Below are 21,712 nucleotides of genomic sequence, written 5' to 3'. Positions count from 1 at the left end.
CACTGTGTCCAGGACCTAGGACCAGGGCCGTAACAACCATAGTGGCAGACCATGTTATTGCTATGGGGCCCAGTGCAAGAGGGGGCCCAGTTGGGATCATCTCCTCTTCTAATGGGGTTCAAAACTTGGTCAGGACTCTACATTCTAAAGGAACAACTTTTAGCAAATGAAACTGAAAAAATGGCCCAAGGGTCATTGAAAGGGGTTTAGTCAGAAACCCTTCTGTCCTGTGTGGGGGGCCTGGTTTGATCCTTGCTATGGGGCCCTTACTTCTCTATGTATGCCACTGCCTGGGACTCTCCACCTTGGCTAGGCACAAGACATCAGTTCTCTGAAATGGGCAGAGTCAACCACATGGAAAAGGAACAACTGTAGTACCAGCAACTTGGCCAGGAGTAGGTTCAGCTTCTGCTCTGTTGGTTGAGTGCAATCATACAGTCTCTTTGCAGTCATCTCGCTGATCAATTGCTGGCGAAACGCATGATGATGTACTTTGTCAGCGCCACTGTTTTCCCTGGCAACTTGGTGACTATGTCCATGTGTTAATGCAGGGCCATGATGCCAACATTGGCACCCTGGCCGTGCTTCAACTTCTGCTCACAGATCCTACATACAGCTACGCTGACTTCTTTTGGCGACTTGATGAAAAATTCCCACACCGGCAAGTATGGCATTTTACCCCCACCACTGCTTGCTGACTGACTGGCCCTGCCTCAATGAAGCCATGCACCTCTAATTGTTTCAGAACAAGTAGGCTCCTGAGTAGCAGATGGTCTACCCCGGGCATGTTTACCTCCAGATCTCAGGCTGCTGCCACACTGCTGGATCACAGCCACGCTTGCACCCTGCTGGCTCAGCTGCTGCTGCCACCCTGGCGCCGTTTCCCGAGCAAGTTGCCATCTTTACTCCCTGATGATGATGATGATTAAGCCCACTCTTCACCCGGCTCCGGCGTGCGATCGGCTACATTATCATCCACTACTGTATGCTCGTCACTTATGTTACCCTCACCAGTCTCATGGCCATACCTGCTCCCATGAGACTGTCATCATCACTACTTGCACGCCTACAGGAGGAAGAAGTGGACCTCTCCCCCAAATTTGGGCTGGGTAGTAGCTGCTGACTCTCCTCAATAATATATTCTTCGCTGAAAAGTGTAGCAGAGTCGGTGGCATACATCACTTACCTGGCAGAAGGAGCAGCAAAGGAGAAAGACAGGACAGATAAGGGCACAGAGCTTGTTTCTGGGCCATGCCAAGTAATTGTGGTATTAGAGGAACCCACCAATTCCTGGCTGTGGGTGTCTGATGTCAGTTAAGATTATGTTGAAGACAGAGTCAGCCATTCCAGGAAAGCGTAATTGTTCATCAAAACATGACTGCTGGATGACAGTGGCAGCTCTGGCCTGTTGCTGCGGATTCTGCTTATACCTACCCCCCCCCCCCCCCCATCCCTTCCTGCTTCTTCTGCTGCTACTTCTCTTGACTACACCAATTTTTGGGCCCTTGCACCTCTTTGTTGGACATGCTGTACAGTAACTGTATATGTATAAGTTATTCAAAGTCAATGTGGGCATCCCAATAACAGTAGTATTAGACAGATTATTCCCCAATTTAAGAATCAGGGCCTAATGGAATTTCTTATCTATTTGACAAAGTAGACATCCGAATAACAGTAGCATTAGACAGCTTATTCACCCAATTTGAGAAAAAAGATGTCATAGAAATGCTTTTCTATTTAACAAGTGGACACCCCAATAACCGTTAAATGAGAAAGTTTACTCACCCCAATTAGAGAATCAAGGCCTAATGGAATTGCTTATCCGTTTAACAAGGTGGACACTCCAATGACAGTTAAATTACACAGCCTATTCACCCTAATTTGAGAATCAAGGAGTAATAGAATTGCTTATCTATTAAACAAGGTGGGCACCCCAAATAGCAGTTAAATTAGTCTGGTTATTCACCCCTTTTTGATAATCAAGATGTAATAGAATTGCTTATCTATTAAACAAGATGAGCAGCACAATAACAATATTATTAGGCAGCTTATTTGCCCAAATTTGAAAATCAAGACCTAATAGAATTGCTTATCTATTTAACATTGTGGACACCCCAATAACAGTTAAATTACACAGCGTATTCACCCCAATTTTAAAATCAAGACGTAATAGAATTGCTTATCTATTAAAGGGGTTGTGTGGGTTCAGAGCTGAACCCGGACATCCCTTCATTTTCACCCCGGCAGCCCCCCTGACAGGAGCATCGGAGCAGTTCATGCTCCGATGCTCTGCTCTGCCCTGCGCTAAATCGCGCAGGGCAAAGGCATTTTTTGGAGATCCGGCTAGGGCAGAGCTAAAGCCCTCCCATCAGAGCCGGTGACGTCAACGAACACACTGCCGGGCGGAAGTTTCCGCCTGGCAGTGTGATATGATAAACAAAAGAGACCTTGACCTGCGCGATCTAGCGCAGGGCAAGGGAGAGCATCGGAGCATGAGATGCTCCGATGCTTGCCTCAGGGGGGCTGCCTGGGTAAAAATAAGGGTATGTCTAGGTTCAGCTCTGAACCCGGACATCCCCTTTAACCGCCTCCGGACCGCCTAACGCAGGATTGCGGTCCGGAGGCGGTCGATTCATTCCTCCTTGACGCGCCGGCGCGTCATCTCGCAAGACGCGAGATTTCTTGTGAACGCGCGCACTCAGGAGCGCGCGTTCACAGGAACTGCAGGTAAACGAGCTGATCTATAGCCTGCCAGCGGCGATCATTCGCTGGCAGGCTGTAGATGCGATTTTTTTTAACCCCTGACAGGTATATTAGCTGCTGTTTTGTTAACAGCGTCTAATATACCTGCTACCTGGTCCTCTGGTGGTCCCTTTTGCTTGGATCGACCACCAGAGGACACAGGCAGCTCTGTAAAGTACACCAAACACCACTACACTACACCCCCCCCTGTCACTTATTAACCCCTTATTAACCCCTGATCACCCCATATTAGACTCCCTGATCACCCCCCTGTCATTGATCACCCCCCTGTAAGGCTCCATTCAGACGTCCGTATGTGTTTTGCGGATCCGTGACTTTTAGAGAGATATTTCTCTCACCCAGCATGGGTAAATGTAAAACGACACCCCAAAATACATTGCCCTACTTCTTCTGAGTACGGCGATACCACATGTGTGACACTTTTTTGCATTTGGATTCCAGACTTCTTCTCACGCTTTAGGTCCCCTAAAATGCCAGGGCAGTATAAATACCCCACAAGTGACTCCATTTTGGAAAGAAGACACCCCAAGGTATTTCGTGATGGGCATAGTGAGTTCATGGAAGTTTTTATTTTTTGTCACAAGTTAGTGGAATATGAGACTTTGAAAGAAAAAAAGAAAAATCATCATTTTCCGCTAACTTGTGACAAAAAATAAAAACTTCTATGAACTCACTATGCCCATCAGCGAATACCTTAGGGTGTCTACTTTCCGAAATGGGGTCATTTGTGGGGTGTTTTTACTGTCTGGGCATTGTAGAACCTCAGGAAACATGACAGGTGCTCAGAAAGTCAGAGCTTCTTCAAAATGCGGAAATTCACATTTTTGTACCATAGTTTGTAAACGCTATAACTTTTGCGCAAATCAATAAATATACACTTATTGCATTTTTTTTATCAAAGACATGTAGAACAATAAATTTTGAGAAAAATTTATATAGAAATGTAGTTTTATTTGAAAAATGTTACAACTAAAAGTGAAAAATGACATTTTTTTTGCAAAAATTTCGGTCAATTTCGATTAATAAGAAAAAAAGTAAAAATGTCAGCAGCAATGAAATACCACTAAATGAAAGCTCTATTAGTGAGAAGAAAAGGAGGTAAAATTTATTTGGGTGGTAAGTTGTATGACCGAGCAATAAACCGTGAAAGTAGTGTAGTGCAGAATTGTAAAAAGTGGTCTGGTCATTAAGGGGGTTTAAAATAGGGGAGCTGAGGTGGTTAAACAAGGTGTTAAACAAGGTGGACACCCCAATAACAGTAGTTTTGGACAGCTAATTCACGCAAATATGTGAATCAAGGTGTAATAGAATTGCTTATCTATTAAACAAGGTGGGCACCCCCAATAACATTAGTATTAGACTATAATTAGAGATGGCCTTACGGTTCGCTCGGCGGTCGTTTCGCAGTGAACGTTGTGCGTTCGTGGATCGCCGAACATGCGAACATATGGGGATGTCCGCCAGCGCCATATTCTTTTGCATTGCACCGAACTTTGACCAATGTCACATCCATCAGGTGGGACAGGACAACCAATTGAGACGTTTCAGCACATGGACACACCCCCACCCTATCAAAGAACCCGATCTGGCAGCAATTTTACATTCTATGTTTTGCCAATGTAGGGAGAGGTTGCTTTGTGGAGCAGGAACAGGCTGTTAGGGACACCAAATGCTAACTAATAGGGCCACAAAAGTCCTTTTAAGGACTGGTATAGGTGTGCTATCGATAGGTGTGATATACTGAGGTGTGTATTATACTTATAATATACTTTCTAATATAGAAAGTATATAGTGCATTTGTATTGTGCAGCAGTTGAGTACGGTTCTGCTGTGATACAGCAGCTATATAGAGGGACAAACACTATTGGAACAACTAATTGCAACTGGTGTGATATACCTGTTTCCCCCCTAAAAAAACGATTGAGAGGTGTGATATAAGTAAAAATAGATAGGTGGTTGGCTCACACCTGGTGGCTATGACGGGTGCTGCTAGCTCACAACTTGGGTGCCCGGACCCAAAGAAATGTATGTAATAAAAAAAGAAGAGGAGTGAGCACTCACAACATCTGGACCATAGGATATAGGGATATATTTGTTTAGTAGGACCTGCTATGTCCAATAGATAAAACAATTACAATCACATATATACACTAAAATAAACTACAATAAGAAATGATAATTGGTACCAATACATAAAATATACTGATAAGAGGTGAAAATCCTAAAGACACAATCCTTTGACGGTTGGTGTTCAGAATTGGCACTTTGAAACAACTGAAAACTTACAGTGAGAAAGACCACTATTAATATTTGTGGTACCGCAAACCGCAATCCAAATTGAAATGTCCCAAAGGCACCTGTAACAGGTCACTCCAGATGGTATTTAATCTCCTCGTGCATACAGCTATATAGTTCAAATACTGTAGCAGGAAAAAAGTCTCTCCAAAGTTATTTAATATGACCGCCCAGAACGGTAAATTTTGAGCCACTCCGTGCTAAATTAGCAATTCGGGTTCCTACCTGGTTCCAAGTGCTGCTTCCCGCTGCCGCATCTCACAGTCCTTCCACGAGAAGCGAGCGATGCCGGCTGTTACGGCGTCTTGCGTCGCAAGTCTCGGGTTGATGACGTCACAGTATCGTGGGATTAGGCAGGCAGCAGTAATACCTTGTCAGTGGCATCCGTAGCTGTATACTGGAGCGGTGCTTGTAATAGGAGATTTTTCTTATTGTTATCGCATGGCCATGCAATACTTTTAGTCGAGGTCCAGTAGATTAGGTGGGCGCTTTTCTTCCTGTCACCACTTCCTGTCACCAGACGCGTTTCGGGGCGTCTACACCCCTTCCTTGGTGGTGTAGACTACACCCCTTCCTCTCTCCTTTTCCACTGCGCTACGAATTTAATCGCAAAGCCGCAGTGGAAAAGGAGAGAGGAGGAGAGTAAACGGGCGGGCAGAGGCACACGGAGGGCGGGGTTATGAGCCGTTGAGTAGGTGCTGCCTGGGGCTCGGATGATTGAGACGCCGCCCTGGGCACTTGAGAGGGTGCATTTACAGAATCATAAAAGTTTATTTTTGGCTGAAAGAAAACTCCATTAGATACAACAAAGGTACCGTTTTTAAGTTCTGGGTGGCAGATATAACGCTATTTGATCAGTCTAATATGCTCAAATGTGGTGACAGACTCCCTTTAAGGGGTTCAATATACCTGTTTCCACCAAATATTGATTGAGGCCTGCAATATAACTGCTTCCACAAAATATTGATTAAGGGGTTTGATATACCTGCTTCCATAAAATACCTATTAAGGGGTTTTATATACTGTTTCCACTAAATATTGATTGAGGTCTGCGATATACTTGCTTCCACAAAATACTGATTAAAGGGCTTGATATACCTGCTTCCACAAAATACTGATTAAGGGGTTTGATATACCTGTTTCCACTAAATATTGATTGAGGCCTGCGATATATCTGCTTCTACAAATACTGCTCTTCTCTAGGGACTTAAGCACAGGGTCATTTTGAAAATGATAGGCAGAGGAAGAGACAGGCCGTTCCGCAGGGTTGGTAGGGCTCACCCTTCTGCTTCTGCACCATCCTCATCCTCTGTATCTGCACCCTCCTCACTCTCTGCTGTGTGCACCCCCAAACACACCACCACCACCATAGTCCCTCCACTCGAGTCATAGGAATTATTTTCCCATCCATTCCCAGACTTTACCGATGCGCAGCCACTCTTGACATTGGATGAGAAAGAGGAGGTAGCAACGGCCGCCACCCAGCGGTCTGACTACAGTACCCAGATCAGACAAAGCAGGGAGGTCCTCGCTGTTGCTGCCTACTCTGAGATCTCAAATGTCAGTGGTGGTAAAGGTGGCGATGGACATCACGTGAGTGCCCACAAGAGAGAAAGAGGAGGGGAGTTCAGATTGAGAGACAGAGCAGCAGAGAGGGAGGAGAAGAAGGAGAAGCAGGCAGAGCTCGCAGGGCACAGGAGGCAAAAAGCAGACAGCAAATGTATCTGGAGCGAGCCATCCACCATGCAAGTTCACTTCTGGCGCTCCCAGGATGCCGGCACATGGCTCCGCAGTGCTTTTTTTAGCGTGTCAGCTGCTGACAATAGTGTTGCCATCTGCAGCCTGTGTTGTCAACACATAAGTCGCGGTAAGCCCAACACTCACCTACAGATGACCGCCTTAAGATGGCACCTAGCCTCCGTTCACCGAGCCCAGTGGGAGCAATGCCGTTAGAACCCACAAAGCCACACTCCCGGTGCTCCACATCCTGCTTCTTCTCCTTCTCCTTCTCCTTCTCTTCCCCCAATTGTCCTCCACTCCACATTCCACAGTGCCGTTCATCTGGCAGAAGGCAGGCTTCCATGGCCCAAATGTTTGAGCGTAAAAATTTGATGACGTCGGATAACCCTCTTGCCCAACAGCGGACCGCTGGCTTGTCGGAACTGCTAGCCAGCCAACTACTTCCATATAAATTGGTGGACTCGGAGGCCTTTCGAAAATTTGTGGCCATTGGCACACCACAATGGAAGGTCCCCGTAAGGAAATATTTATCCCAGAAGGGCATCCCAGAGCTACAGGGCCACGTTCAATGGCAAGTGAATATATCTCTGGCACACAGTGTCAGTGACAAGATACATCTAACAACAGACACGTGGTCTAGCAAACACGGGCAGGGAAGGTAACTTTTACTGTCCACTGGGTGAACCTTCTGACGGCCATCAAGCATGTAACCCTTGGCTCCAATGTGGATTTGGTGCTACCGCCAAGGATTGTATGCAGGCCTGTCTGTTCTTCTTCTCCTCCTACTCCATCCTCCGTCTTCTCCTCAGCTGACTCCTCCTTTTCCACTGCTACTGCCTCTTCTGCTGCGCCCGCAAGCTTCCCAGAACATATTCGACATCCCAGGTGAGACATTGCCATGCTGTGCTGCGGCTGTTGTGCCTGGAAGCCAAGAGCTACACTGGTCTTGCACTGATTTCAGCTCTGCGGTCACAAGACATCAGTGGCTAACCCCGCTATATTTGACAGTTTGTAAAGTGGTGTGTGACAGAGGAATTTCCACCCACAACGAAACAGGCGCGAGTACCAATCCTACCGCACCTGCAAGAAGAGAGTGGTTTGAAGATGTGTTGGTCACTTCGGATATGAGATCATTCTTGCAGCCAACCCATCGACAGCCGCCCTCTGAATCCAGCCTCAGGGAATGCCTAGACCAACAGGTGTCCGACTACATCGGGTTAACGGCCGATGTGGACGCTCTGAGAAGCGAGGAACCCCTGGACTACTGGGTGTGCAGGCTTGACCTGTGGCCAGAGCTGGCACAATTTGCCATGGGACTCTTGGCTTGCCCCTCGTTGAGTGTCCTGTCCGAAAGGACGTTCAGCGCAGCAGGGGGAATCGTGACCGGTAAGCGCACTCGCCTAGCTCACGACAGTGTGGACTACCTCACATTTTTAAAAATGAACGAGGCATGGATCTCGGATGAATTCAACACCTGTGACGACCACGTGTAATTGAATTTCCTCATGCCAGCCTACACATATCCGCCACCACACAGAACAAATAATAGTCCTTGTCTTATGTATATACAGCGGCATAAAAGGCCTTTTCTGTCAGGTGAATGCCTAAATTTTGGGGCCTCTACTCCAGTGGCCTACAGTAAAAATTTTATCCAGTGACCGCCTAATGTACCTCCTGCCACATAATCACAAGTTCTTTTCTGGCAGGTGAATTCTTAATTTTTGGGGACTGTACTGGCCTACAGTAAAATGTTTAGCCAGTGACTGCCTAATGTACTGTACCTCCAGCCACATAATCACAATTTATTTTCTTTCAGGTGAATGCCAAATTTTTGGGGCCTGTACTCCAGTGGCCTACAGTAAAATTTTTATCCAGTGACCGCCTAATGTACCTCCAGCCACATCATCACAAGTTCTTTTCTGTCAGGTGAATTCTTAATTTTTGGGGCCTGTACTGGCCTACAGTAAAATATTTAGCTAGTGACCTCCTAATGTACTGTACCTCCAGCCACATAATCACAATTTCTTTTTTTTTCAGGTGAATGCCTAATTTTTGGGGCCTGTACTCCAGTAGCCTACAGTAAAAATTTTATCCAGTGACCGCCTAATGTAACTCCAGCCACATCATTACAAGTTCTTTTCTGTCAGGTGAATGCCTAATTTTTGGGGCCTATACTGGCCTACAGTAAATTTTTATCCAGTGACTGCCTAATGTACCTCCAGCCACATCATCACAAGTTCTTTTCTGTCAGGTGAATGCCTAATTTTTGGGGCATGTACTACCGTGGGGCACATTTTTGAGAGTTTCCCTTTAAGATGCATAAAAATGGCCCCTGATTAGAATTTTTGCCAATGACCCCCCTCTGGTATATCACTGTCCATGTTGTGGGACTATTTGTGCATGTCTAGAAAGTATTTGGTGGCTGCAAATATGACGTGAAGGTTTTTCAGGTTTGCCTGCCATTAAAGTCAATGGGGCCCCCCGCAAACGCGCGGTTCGCAAACATTTGATCACGAACGCGCGTTCGCGAACCGTCCTGGCCGATGTTCGTCCACTACTAACTATAATTATTCATCCTAATTATAGAATCAAAGCCTAATGGAATTGCTTATCTATTAAACAAGGTGGGGACCCCAAAAATAGTTACAGTGAGGAGCAGAAGTATTTGAACACCCTGCGATTCTCCCACTTAGTTCTCCCACTTAGAAATCATGGAGGGGTCTGAAATTCACATAGTAGGTGCTTTCCCACTCTGAGAGACAGAATTAAAAAATAATTCAGGAAATCACATTGTATGATTTTTAAAGAATTTATTTGTCTTACACTGCTGAACATAAGTATTTGAACACATGAGAAACAGCAAGAATTCTGGCTCTCAAAGACCTGTTACTGTGCCTTTAAAAAGTCCACCTCTATTCCAACTTAGTAGCACCTGTCTGAGTTCTTTATAGACACTTGTCCACCCCACAGTCAGTCAGGCGCCAACTACTACCATGGGTAAGACCAAAGAGCTGTCAAAAGACACCAGAGACAAAATTGCGGACCTCCACAAGGCTGGAAAGGGCTACGGGGCAATTGCGAAGCAGCTTGGTGAAAATAGATCAACTGTTGGAGCAATTGTTAGAAAATGGAAGAGGCTAAAGACTGTCAGTCTCCCTCGGACTGGGGCTCAATGCAAGATCTCACCTCGTGGGGTATCGCTGATGATAAGAAAGGTGAGGAATCAGCCCAGAACTACAAGGGAGGAGCTGGTCAATGACATGAAGAGACCTGGGATCACAGTTTCAAAGGTCACTGTCAGTAGAACACTACGCCGTCATGGTTTCATATCATGCATTGCACGGAAGGTTACCCTCATCAAATCATCACATATTCAGGCCCATCTGAAGTTTGCCAATGAATATCTGGATTATCCAGAGGAGGCATGGAAGAAAGTCATGTGGTCAGATGAGACCAAAGTAGAACTTTTTGGTCTAAACTTCACTCGTCGTGTTTGGAGGAAAAAGAAGTATGAGTTGCATCCCAAGAACACCATACCTTCTGTGAAGCATGGGCGTGGTAGCATCATGCTTTGGGGGTGCTTTTCTGAGAAGGGGACAGGACGACTGCACTGTATTAAGGAGAGGATGAATGGGGCCATTTATTGTGAGATTTTGAGCAACAACCTCCTTCCCTCACTCAGAGCATTGAAGATGGGTCGTGGCTAGGTCTTCCAACATGATAACGACCCGAAGCACACAGCCAGGATAACCAAGGAGTGGCTCTGTAAGAAGCATATCAAGGTTCTGGAGTGGCCTAGCCAGTCTCCAGACCTAAATCCAATAGAACATTGGAGGGAGCTGAAACTCTGTGTTGCTCAGAGACAGCCCTGAAACCTGACAGATCTAGAGGAGATCTGTGTAGAGGAGTGGGCCAAAATCCCTGTTGTGGTGTGTGCAAACCTGGTCAAGAACTACAGGAAACGTTTGACCTCTGTAATTGCAAACAAAGGCTTCTGTACCAAATATTAACACTGATTTTCTCAGGTGTTCAAATACTTATGTTCAGCAGTGCAAGACAAATTCTTTAAAAATCATACAATGTGATTTCCTGATTTTTTTATTTTTTTATTCTGTCTCTCAGAGTTAGCATGCACCTACAATATGAATTTCAGACCCCTCCATGATTTCTAAGTGGGAGAACTTAAAATCGCAGGGTGTTCAATTACTTCTGTTCCTCACTGTAAATTAGACAGGTTATTCACCCCAATTTGAGAATCAAGGCATCATAGAATTGCTTATCTATTAAACAAGGTGGACACCCCAATAACAGTAGTGTTAGATAGCTTTTTCACCCCAATTTGAGAATCAAGGCCTTATGGAATTGCATATCTATTAAACAAGGTCGACACCCCAATAACAGTAGTATTAGACAGCTTTTTCATCTCAATTTGAGAATCAAGGCCTAAACAAATTGCTTATCTATTTAACAAGGTGAGCACCCCAATAACAGTTAAAAACACAGCTCATTCACCCTAATTTGAGAATCAAGGTGTAATAGAATTGCTTATCTATTTAACAAGGTGGACACCCCAATAACAGTTAAATTACACAACTCATTCACCCTAATTTGATAATCAAGGTGTAATAGAATTGCTTATGTATTAAACAAGGTGGGCACCCCAATAACAGTAGTAGTAGGCAGCTTATTCACCCTAATTATAGAATCAAGGCCTAATGGAATTGCTTATCTATTTAACAAGGTGGACACCCCAATAACAGTTAAATGAGAAAGCTTATTCACCCCAATTAGAGAATCAAGGACTAATTGAATTGCTTATATGTTTAACAAGGTGGACACCCCAATAACAGTTAAATTACACAACTCATTCACCCTAATTTGATAATCAAGGTGTAATAGAATTGCTTATGTATTGAACAAGGTGGGCACCCCAATAACAGTAGTATTAGGCAGGTTATTCACCCTAATTATAGAATCAAGGCCTAATGGAAATGCTTCTCTATTTAGCAGGATGCACATCAATGACAGTTAAATAACAGTTAAACGAGAAAGCTTATTCACTCCAATTAGAGAATCAAGGCCTAAGGGAATTGCTATCTATTTAGCAGGATGCACATCCAATGACAGTTAAATAACACAGTTTACTCACCCCAATTTTAGAATCAAGACTAAATGGAATTGCTTATCTATTAAACAAGGTGGGCACCCCAATAACAGTTATATTAGACAGGTTATTCACCCCAATTTGAGAATCAAGGCTTAATGGAATTACTTAGCTATTAAACAAGGAGGACACTGTTCAGTTAGATAGCTCTGTGCCATACACAAGGATTGATGCCAAGTGGACTGTCTCCTATGGATCCCTTCAGATTTAGATTACAGAGCCCGCACTGTCCCTGCAGTCTCTCTATGCTCTCCCTATGCGCACCCTACAGTGTATAAAAACTCTTCCTACGTGCCGACGCGATCGTGTATTTATGCTGGGCCGCTCGAGCGTCCGCGTGCATGCTTGAGAAGAGGTTTGCAAAAGTATACGCGCATCTTATTCGCTACACCGGCCGCTGACAGGGAAAATACCTGTACGTAAATTCTAGTAGATTAGAGGGCAGGCATGGGTTAAGTGACTAAGGACCAGCCTAGGCCGCACAAGTGTCAGGGATTAGGATCATTATATGACCTATGAGGAATAGACACATGGCACTTTGTGATTGGCTAGCAAGTACTTAAAAGGTGATCTCCCTGGCTGGTCAGTGCCCACTGTTGTTTTGACAACCCGGGTATATGTTGCAGTTCATATTCTCCCAGACTTACCTGTGCATGACCTCTGACTTCCTCGATTTATCTCTGGAGACTGCCTCTGTATTCCTCAGTTTGTCTCGTGTATGACCTTGGATTGGACCCTGGAAATCCTGACGCCTCATCCTTAGGTACCACGTTACACGGACTAATACTGCGCATAAGAACTTTGGCCTGGTCACTGGCTGTCCCCTTGGTGTTTCCCTGCGCAGGTTATTATTTGGGTTGGTTACCTTTATATGCTTACTGGTTTAGACTGTACTGCCGTTTATTTAATAAATCCACTATTGTTTAACCCTTTCATGACCAAGGGTCATTGATGCCCCAGTGTCCAGGTCCAAATTTACAAATCTGAAATGCGTCACTTTATGTGGTAATTGCTTTGGAACACTTATTTATCCAAGCCATTCTGAGATTGTTTTCTCGTGACATATTGTACTTCATGATAGTCATAAATTTGAGTCAATATATTTCACCTTTATTTATGAAAAAATCCAAAATGTATAAAAAAAATAGAAAAATTCACAATTTTCAAAATTTCAATTTCTCTGCTTCCAAAACAGAAAGTCATACCTAATAAAATATTTATTACCTAACATTTCCCATATGTCTACTTTATGTTGACATCATTTTGGAAATGTCATTTTATTTTTTTAGGACGTTAGAAGGCTTTAGAAGCAATTCTTAAAATTTTTAAGAAAATTTCCAAAACCCACTTTTTAAGGTTCAGGTTTGAAGTCACTTTGTGGGGCTTACATAGTGGAAACCCCCCATAAATGACCCCATTGTAGAAACTACACCCCTCAAGTAACTCAAAACTGATTTTACAAACTTTGTTAACCCTTTAGGTGTTCCACAAGAATTAAAGGAAAATGGAGATGAAATTTCAAAATTTCACTTTTTTGGCAGATTTTCCATTTTATTAAATTTTTTTCTTTAACACATTGAGTGTTAACAGCCAAACAAAACTCAACATTTATTACCCTGATTCTGCGGTTTACAGAAACACCCCACATGTGGTCGTAAACTGATGTAAGGGCGCACGGCAGGGCGCAGAAGGAAAGGAACGCCGTATGGTTTTTGGAAGGCAGATTTTGCTAAACTGGTTTTAGATGCCATGTCCCATTTAAAGCCCCCCTGATGCACGCTTACAGTAGAAACTCCCAAAAAGTGACCCTATTTTGAAAACTAGGGGATAAGGTGCCAGTTTTATTGGTACTATTTTGGGGTACATATGATTTTTAATTGCTCTATATTAAGTTTTTTGTGAGGCAAGGTAACTGAAAAATGGCTGTTTTGGCACAGTGTTTTTTTTTTTTTTTTTACAAGATTCATCTGACAGGGTAGATCATGTGCTATTTTTATAGAGCAGGTTGTTACGGACGCAATGATATCAAATATGTCTACTTTCTTCATTTGTTTGTTTCAGTTTTACATAATAAAGCAATTTTGAAAAAGAAATTATGTTTTTGTGTGTCCATTTTCTGAACGCCATATGTTTTTTATTTTTCTGCCGATCGTCTTGTGCAGGTGCTCGATTTTTCCAGAAAGAGTTGAGGTTTTTATTGGTACCATTTTTGGGTACATAGGATTTTTTGATCATTCATTATTACACTTTATGTGGCAAGGTGACCAAAAAATTAGCTGTTTTGGAACAGTTTTTATTTATTTATTTTTACAGCGTTTATCTGAGGGGTTAGGTCATGTGACAGTTTTATAGAGCAGATCAGTATGGACGTGGAAATACCTAATATGTATAATTTTTCTTATTTATTTAAGTTTTACACAATAATAGCATTTCTGAAACCCAAAAAATTATGTTTTAGTGTCTCCATAGTCTGAGAGCCATAGCTTTTTTATTTTTTGGGCAATTGTCTTAAATAGGGTATCATTTTTTATGGGATGAGGTGACGGTTTGATTAGTACTATTTTGGGGGTCATAAGCCTTTTTGATCGCTTGCTGTTGCACTTTTTGTGATGTAAGGTGACAAAAATGGCTTTTTTTACACAGTTTTTATTTTTATTTTTTTATGGTATTTATCGGACGGGGTCTATCATGTGATATATTTATAGAGACGGTCGTTACGGACGCGGTGATACCTAATATGTGTATTTTTTTTTTTTTTCATTTTTTATAGGAAAAGGCAATTTATTTTTTTAATTTTACATTTTTATTTATTTATTTTTACTTTTATTATTTTCCAATTTTTTTTTATCAAGTCCCTCTTGGATCTTGAAGATCCAGTGGGGCTGATGGCTGTACTATACTTTGCAATGCTCTTGCATTGCAAAGTATAATACAATCAGATGCCCTGTAGGTGGCAACATCGGACGCTTTTGCAAAGCGTCCGGTTGCCATGGCAACCATTGGACACTGCCATCGCAGCGCGGCAGCCCCGATGGTGGAGAGAGGGAGCCCCCTCCCTCTATTAACCCCATGGATGCCGCTGCCGCGGCATCTATGGGGTTACAGTAGAGTGTCAGCATAGAGCTGACACTCTCTGCTGATGGCGGCGGCTCAGGAATGGAGCCACCACCATCACACACAGCAGGGGGACCGCACGGCGGCATCCTTGAAAAGGGGGGCGGGGGGGTTGGGGGGGTACGGCCAGCATTGAGGGGCAGCGCAAATAGGGGCAGGAGGCGGACCGCATCAGGGCACTGGGCAGGCTTCAGGAATGTGGATGGGAGCGGGGGGGCGAACTTCATAAGGGGCAGGCGGGGACAAGGGGGGGCTTGGCGCACAGATCGGGGGCACAGATCGGGGGCAAAGATGGGGGGGGCACAAGGACACTATCTGATTTCAGGCTCTGATCTGCAGAGCGCAGATCAGAGCCTGAAACCGGCATTTTTTCACTGCCGCGATCCGATTGGTTAGTCTGCACAGACTAACCAATCGGATCGATTGCCGGCAAGGGGCCACTCTGATTGGTCCCTTGCCGGCATTACTGAACTGTATGCTGTCCGTGACAGCACCAGGGCAGGGGCAGAAGCTTTAATCCAAGCGCTTTGCAGCGCTTGGATTAAAGAGCTGCCATGACGTCTATACACGTGGTAGCTGCACGAGGTATGTGCAGCTATCGCGTATATATATGGATTGCGGTCGTGAAGGGGTTAACCTCTGTCTGGTTGCTTGGGGTTCTGCGCCATTACAGGCTGCCTAGCTGCTGATTGGCTTTCTGCACGGCATTATGGGTGACCTCGAGTTCCCGAGTTTCTTACTTTCACTTGCAATTTTAGGAAAAAAGGATTCGTTAACACGAAGTGAGAGGAATTTTGTATTGGTTTCAAATCACTTTTTTCCTAAATTTAGGATCAAATTCCACTTCCGATGCTTTGATTAGTTCAACACTAGGAACCAACGATTGCAGTAGAGATTACTCGCTCTCATGCAGAGATGACTGCAGCTTGTACATGCAGCTATCACCTCCACTCGTTTAGACATTTTATTTTTTTAACTCGTTTTATTGGAGTATATACTGGTGCAATAGTAAAGTACATGACTTATGTCACATGACAGTAAAATCAGCAATTGAGAAAGCAAAATAAAAAAACATAAGGACATAAAACAAAAAGAAAACAACACGTGGTACATGGTACTTAATGGTTTTTCCCTGTGCGCAGCAGGGTCTCTGCCAAGTATTAGAACATTTCCCGAACATCATTACACGTGGCATCTCAGGGGCCCTTTCTTAAGTGGCATTTGGTTACAATAGTATTCCATATCTCCATTCAAGGCATACATACATATATGGGGCATCAGCAAGTATTTAACGTATTAGTGGACGCACACCACTCCCCCCACACTTTCTGAAATTTCTGAGGGCACCCCCTATGTATGTATACTACTTTTTCAAGCGGTATGATCTGGTTTACTATCTGTTTCCATTGGTTTAGATTAGGCATCCTATCAGCCATCCATCTAATCGCTATCGAATTCCTATCGAGGAATATCCTGTGGTGATGAGACCACTGCTCGTCGTCTACAATTCCCAGCAAACACATCTTGGGACAAAGAGGGACAGTTCCTGTCACAAGATCTGACAGGAATGATGTCACATCTTGCCAAAATCTTTGCATATGTCTACATTTCCAAATCATGTGCCAGAAGTTGGCATTGGCCTGGTGACTAGAGTTGAGCGAACACCTGGATGTTCGGGTTCGAGAAGTTCGGCCGAACTTCCCGGAAATGTTCGGGTTCGGGATCCGAACCCGACCCGAACTTCGTCCCGAACCCGAACCCCATTGAAGTCAATGGGGACCCGAACTTTTGGGCACTAAAAAGGCTGTAAAACAGCCCAGGAAAGAGCTAGAGGGCTGCAAAAGGCAGCAACATGTAGGTAAATCCCCTGCAAACAAATGTGGATAGGGAAATGAATTAAAATAAAAATAAAAAAAATAAAAATTAACCAATATCAATTGGACAGAGGTCCCATAGCAGAGAATCTGGCTTCACGTCAGCAGAGAATCAGTCTCTTCATGCCATAGCAAAGAATCTGGCTTCATGTCAGCAGAGAATCAGTCTCTTCATGCCATAGCAGAGAATCTGGCTTCATGTCAGCACAGAATCAGTCTTCATGTCATAGCAGAGAATCAGGCTTCACGTCACCCACCACTGGAACAGGCCACTGTCACATATTTAGGCCCAGGCACCCAGGCAGAGGAGAGCGGTCCCGTAACAGAGAATCTGGCCTTATGTCAGCACAGAATCTGTCTTCATGTCATAGCAGAGAATCAGGCTTCACGTCACCCACCACTGGAACAGGCCACTGTCACACATTTAGGCCCAGGCACCCAGGCAGAGGAGAGCGGTCCCGTAACAGAGAATCTGGCCTTATGTCAGCGCAGAATCTGTCTTCATGTCATAGCAGAGAATCAGGCTTCACCTCACCCACCACTGGAACAGGCCACTGTCACACATTTAGGCCCAGGCACCCAGGCAGAGGAGAGAGGTCCCGTAACAGAGAATCTGGCCTTATGTCAGCACAGAATCTGTCTTCATGTCATAGCAGAGAATCAGGCTTCACGTCACCCACCACTGGAACAGGCCACTGTCACACATTTAGGCCCCGGCACCCAGACAGAGGAGAGCGGTCCCGTAACAGAGAATCTGGCCTTATGTCAGCGCAGAATCTGTATTCATGTCATAGCAGAGAATCAGGCTTCACGTCACCCACCACTGGAACAGGCCACTGTCACACATTTAGGCCCAGGCACCCAGGCAGAGGAGAGAGGTCCCGTAACAGAGAATCTGGCCTTATGTCAGCGCAGAATCTGTATTCATGTCATAGCAGAGAATCAGGCTTCACGTCACCCACCACTGGAACAGGCCACTGTCACACATTTAGGCCCAGGCACCCAGGCAGAGGAGAGCGGTCCCGAAACAGAGAATCTGGCATTATGTCAGCGCAGAATCTGTATTCATGTCATAGCAGAGAATCAGGCTTCACGTCACCCACCACTGGAACAGGCCACTGTCACTCATTTAGGCCCCGGAACCCAGACAGAGGAGAGCGGTCCAGTAACAGAGAATCTGGCTTCATGTCAGCACAGAATCAGTCTTCATGTCATAGCAGAGAATCAGGCTTCACGTCACCCACCACTGGAACAGGCCACTGTCACATATTTAGGCCCCGGCACCCAGACAGAGGTGAGAGGTCCCGTAACAGAGAATCTGGCCTTATGTCAGCACAGAATCTGTCTTCATGTCATAGCAGAGAATCAGGCTTCACGTCACCCACCACTGGAACAGGCCACTGTCACACATTTAGGCCCAGGCACCCAGGCAGAGGAGAGCGGTCCCGTAACAGAGAATCTGGCCTTATGTCAGCGCAGAATCTGTATTCATGTCATAGCAGAGAATCAGGCTTCACGTCACCCACCACTGGAACAGGCCACTGTCACACATTTAGGCCCCGGCACCCAGACAGAGGAGAGCGGTCCCGTAACAGAGAATCTGGCCTTATGTCAGCGCAGAATCTGTCTTCATGTCATAGCAGAGAATCAGGCTTCACGTCACCCACCACTGGAACAGGCCACTGTCACACATTTAGGCCCAGGCACCCAGGCAGAGGAGAGAGGTCCCGTAACAGAGAATCTGGCCTTATGTCAGCACAGAATCTGTCTTCATGTCATAGCAGAGAATCAGGCTTCACGTCACCCACCACTGGAACAGGCCACTGTCACACATTTAGGCCCCGGCACCCAGACAGAGGAGAGCGGTCCCGTAACAGAGAATCTGGCCTTATGTCAGCGCAGAATCTGTATTCATGTCATAGCAGAGAATCAGGCTTCACGTCACCCACCACTGGAACAGGCCACTGTCACACATTTAGGCCCAGGCACCCAGGCAGAGGAGAGAGGTCCCGTTAACAGAGAATCTGGCCTTATGTCAGCACAGAATCTGTATTCATGTCATAGCAGAGAATCAGGCTTCACGTCACCCACCACTGGAACAGGCCACTGTCACACATTTAGGCCCAGGCACCCAGGCAGAGGAGAGAGGTCCCGTAACAGAGAATCTGGCCTTATGTCAGCGCAGAATCTGTCTTCATGTCATAGCAGAGAATCAGGCTTCACGTCACCCACCACTGGAACAGGCCACTGTCACACATTTAGGCCCAGGCACCCAGGCAGAGGAGAGCGGTCCCGTAACAGAGAATCTGGCCTTATGTCAGCGCAGAATCTGTATTCATGTCATAGCAGAGAATCAGGCTTCACGTCACCCACCACTGGAACAGGCCACTGTCACACATTTAGGCCCCGGCACCCAGACAGAGGAGAGCGGTCCAGTAACAGTGAATCTGGCCTTATGTCAGCGCAGAATCTGTCTTCATGTCATAGCAGAGAATCAGGCTTCACGTCACCCACCACTGGAACAGGCCACTGTCACACATTTAGGCCCCGGCACCCAGACAGAGGAGAGCGGTCCCGTAACAGAGAATCTGGCCTTATGTCAGCGCAGAATCTGTCTTTATGTCATAGCAGAGAATCAGGCTTCACGTCACCCACCCCTGGAACAGGCCACTGTCACACATTTAGGCCCAGGCACCCAGGCAGAGGAGAGCGGTCCCGTAACAGAGAATCTGGCCTTATGTCAGCGCAGAATCTGTATTCATGTCATAGCAGAGAATCAGGCTTCACGTCACCCACCACTGGAACAGGCCACTGTCACACATTTAGGCCCCGGCACCCAGACAGAGGAGAGCGGTCCCGTAACAGAGAATCTGGCCTTATGTCAGCGCAGAATCTGTCTTCATGTCATAGCAGAGAATCAGGCTTCACGTCACCCACCACTGGAACAGGCCACTGTCACACATTTAGGCCCAGGCACCCAGGCAGAGGAGAGAGGTCCCGTAACAGAGAATCTGGCCTTATGTCAGCACAGAATCTGTCTTCATGTCATAGCAGAGAATCAGGCTTCACGTCACCCACCACTGGAACAGGCCACTGTCACACATTTAGGCCCCGGCACCCAGACAGAGGAGAGCGGTCCCGTAACAGTGAATCTGGCCTTATGTCAGCGCAAAATCTGTCTTCATGTCATAGCAGAGAATCAGGCTTCACGTCACCCACCACTGGAACAGGCCACTGTCACACATTTAGGCCCAGGCACCCAGGCAGAGGAGAGAGGTCCCGTAACAGAGAATCTGGCCTTATGTCAGCACAGAATCTGTCTTCATGTCATAGCAGAGAATCAGGCTTCACGTCACCCACCACTGGAACAGGCCACTGTCACACATTTAGGCCCCGGCACCCAGACAGAGAAGAGCGGTCCCGTAACAGAGAATCTGGCCTTATGTCAGCGCAGAATCTGTCTTCATGTCATAGCAGAGAATCAGGCTTCACGTCACCCACCACTGGAACAGGCCACTGTCACACATTTAGGCCCAGGCACCCAGGCAGAGAAGAGAGGTCCCGTAACAGAGAATCTGGCCTTATGTCAGCGCAGAATCTGTATTCATGTCATAGCAGAGAATCAGGCTTCACGTCACCCACCACTGGAACAGGCCACTGTCACACATTTAGGCCCCGGCACCCAGACAGAGGAGAGCGGTCCCGTAACAGAGAATCTGGCCTTATGTCAGCGCAGAATCTGTCTTCATGTCATAGCAGAGAATCAGGCTTCACGTCAGCCACCACTGGAACAGGCCACTGTCACACATTTAGGCCCAGGCACCCAGGCAGAGGAGAGCGGTCCCGTAACAGAGAATCTGGCCATATGTCAGCGCAGAATCTGTATTCATGTCATAGCAGTGAATCAGGCTTCACGTCACCCACCACTAGAACAGGCCACTGTCACACATTTAGGCCCCGGCACCCAGACAGAGGAGAGGTTCATTCAACTTTGGGTTGCCCCGCAATATAATGGTAAAATGAAATAAAAAATAGTATTAAATGAGGAAGTGCCCTGGAGTAGAATAATATATTGTTAAGGGGAGGTAGTTAATATCTAATCTGCACAAAGGATGGACAGGTCCTGTGGGATCCATGCCTGGTTCATTTTTATGAACGTCAGCTTGTCCACATTGGCTGTAGACAGGCGGCTGCGTTTGTCTGTAATGACGCCCCCTGCCGTGCTGAATACACGTTCAGACAAAACGCTGGCCGCCGGGCAGGCCAGCACCTCCAAGGCATAAAAGGCTAGCTCTGGCCACGTGAACAATTTGGAGACCCAGAAGTTGAATGGGGCCGAACCATCAGTCAGTACGTGGAGGGGTGTGCACAGGTACTGTTCCACCATGTTAGTGAAATGTTGCCTCCTGCTAACACGTTCCGTATCAGGTGGTGGTGCACTTAGCTGTGGCGTGTTGACAAAACTTTTCCACATCTCTGCCATGCTAACCCTGCCCTCAGAGGAGCTGGGCGTGACACAGCTGCGTTGGCGACCTCTTGCTCCTCCTCTGCCTTCGCCTTGGGCTTCCACTGGTTCCCCTGTGACATTTGGGAATGCTCTCAGTAGCGCGTCTACCAACGTGCGCTTGTACTCGCGCATCTTCCTATCACGCTCCAGTGTAGGAAGTAAGGTGGGCACATTGTCTTTGTACCGGGGATCCAGCAGGGTGGCAACCCAGTAGTCTGCACACGATAAAATGTGGGCAAGTCTGCTGTCGTTGCG

This window comes from Bufo bufo, chromosome 5 (assembly GCF_905171765.1).
Source record: "Bufo bufo chromosome 5, aBufBuf1.1, whole genome shotgun sequence".
Lineage (NCBI taxonomy): Eukaryota > Metazoa > Chordata > Amphibia > Anura > Bufonidae > Bufo > Bufo bufo.
Note: the sequence above shows the minus strand (reverse complement) of the source record.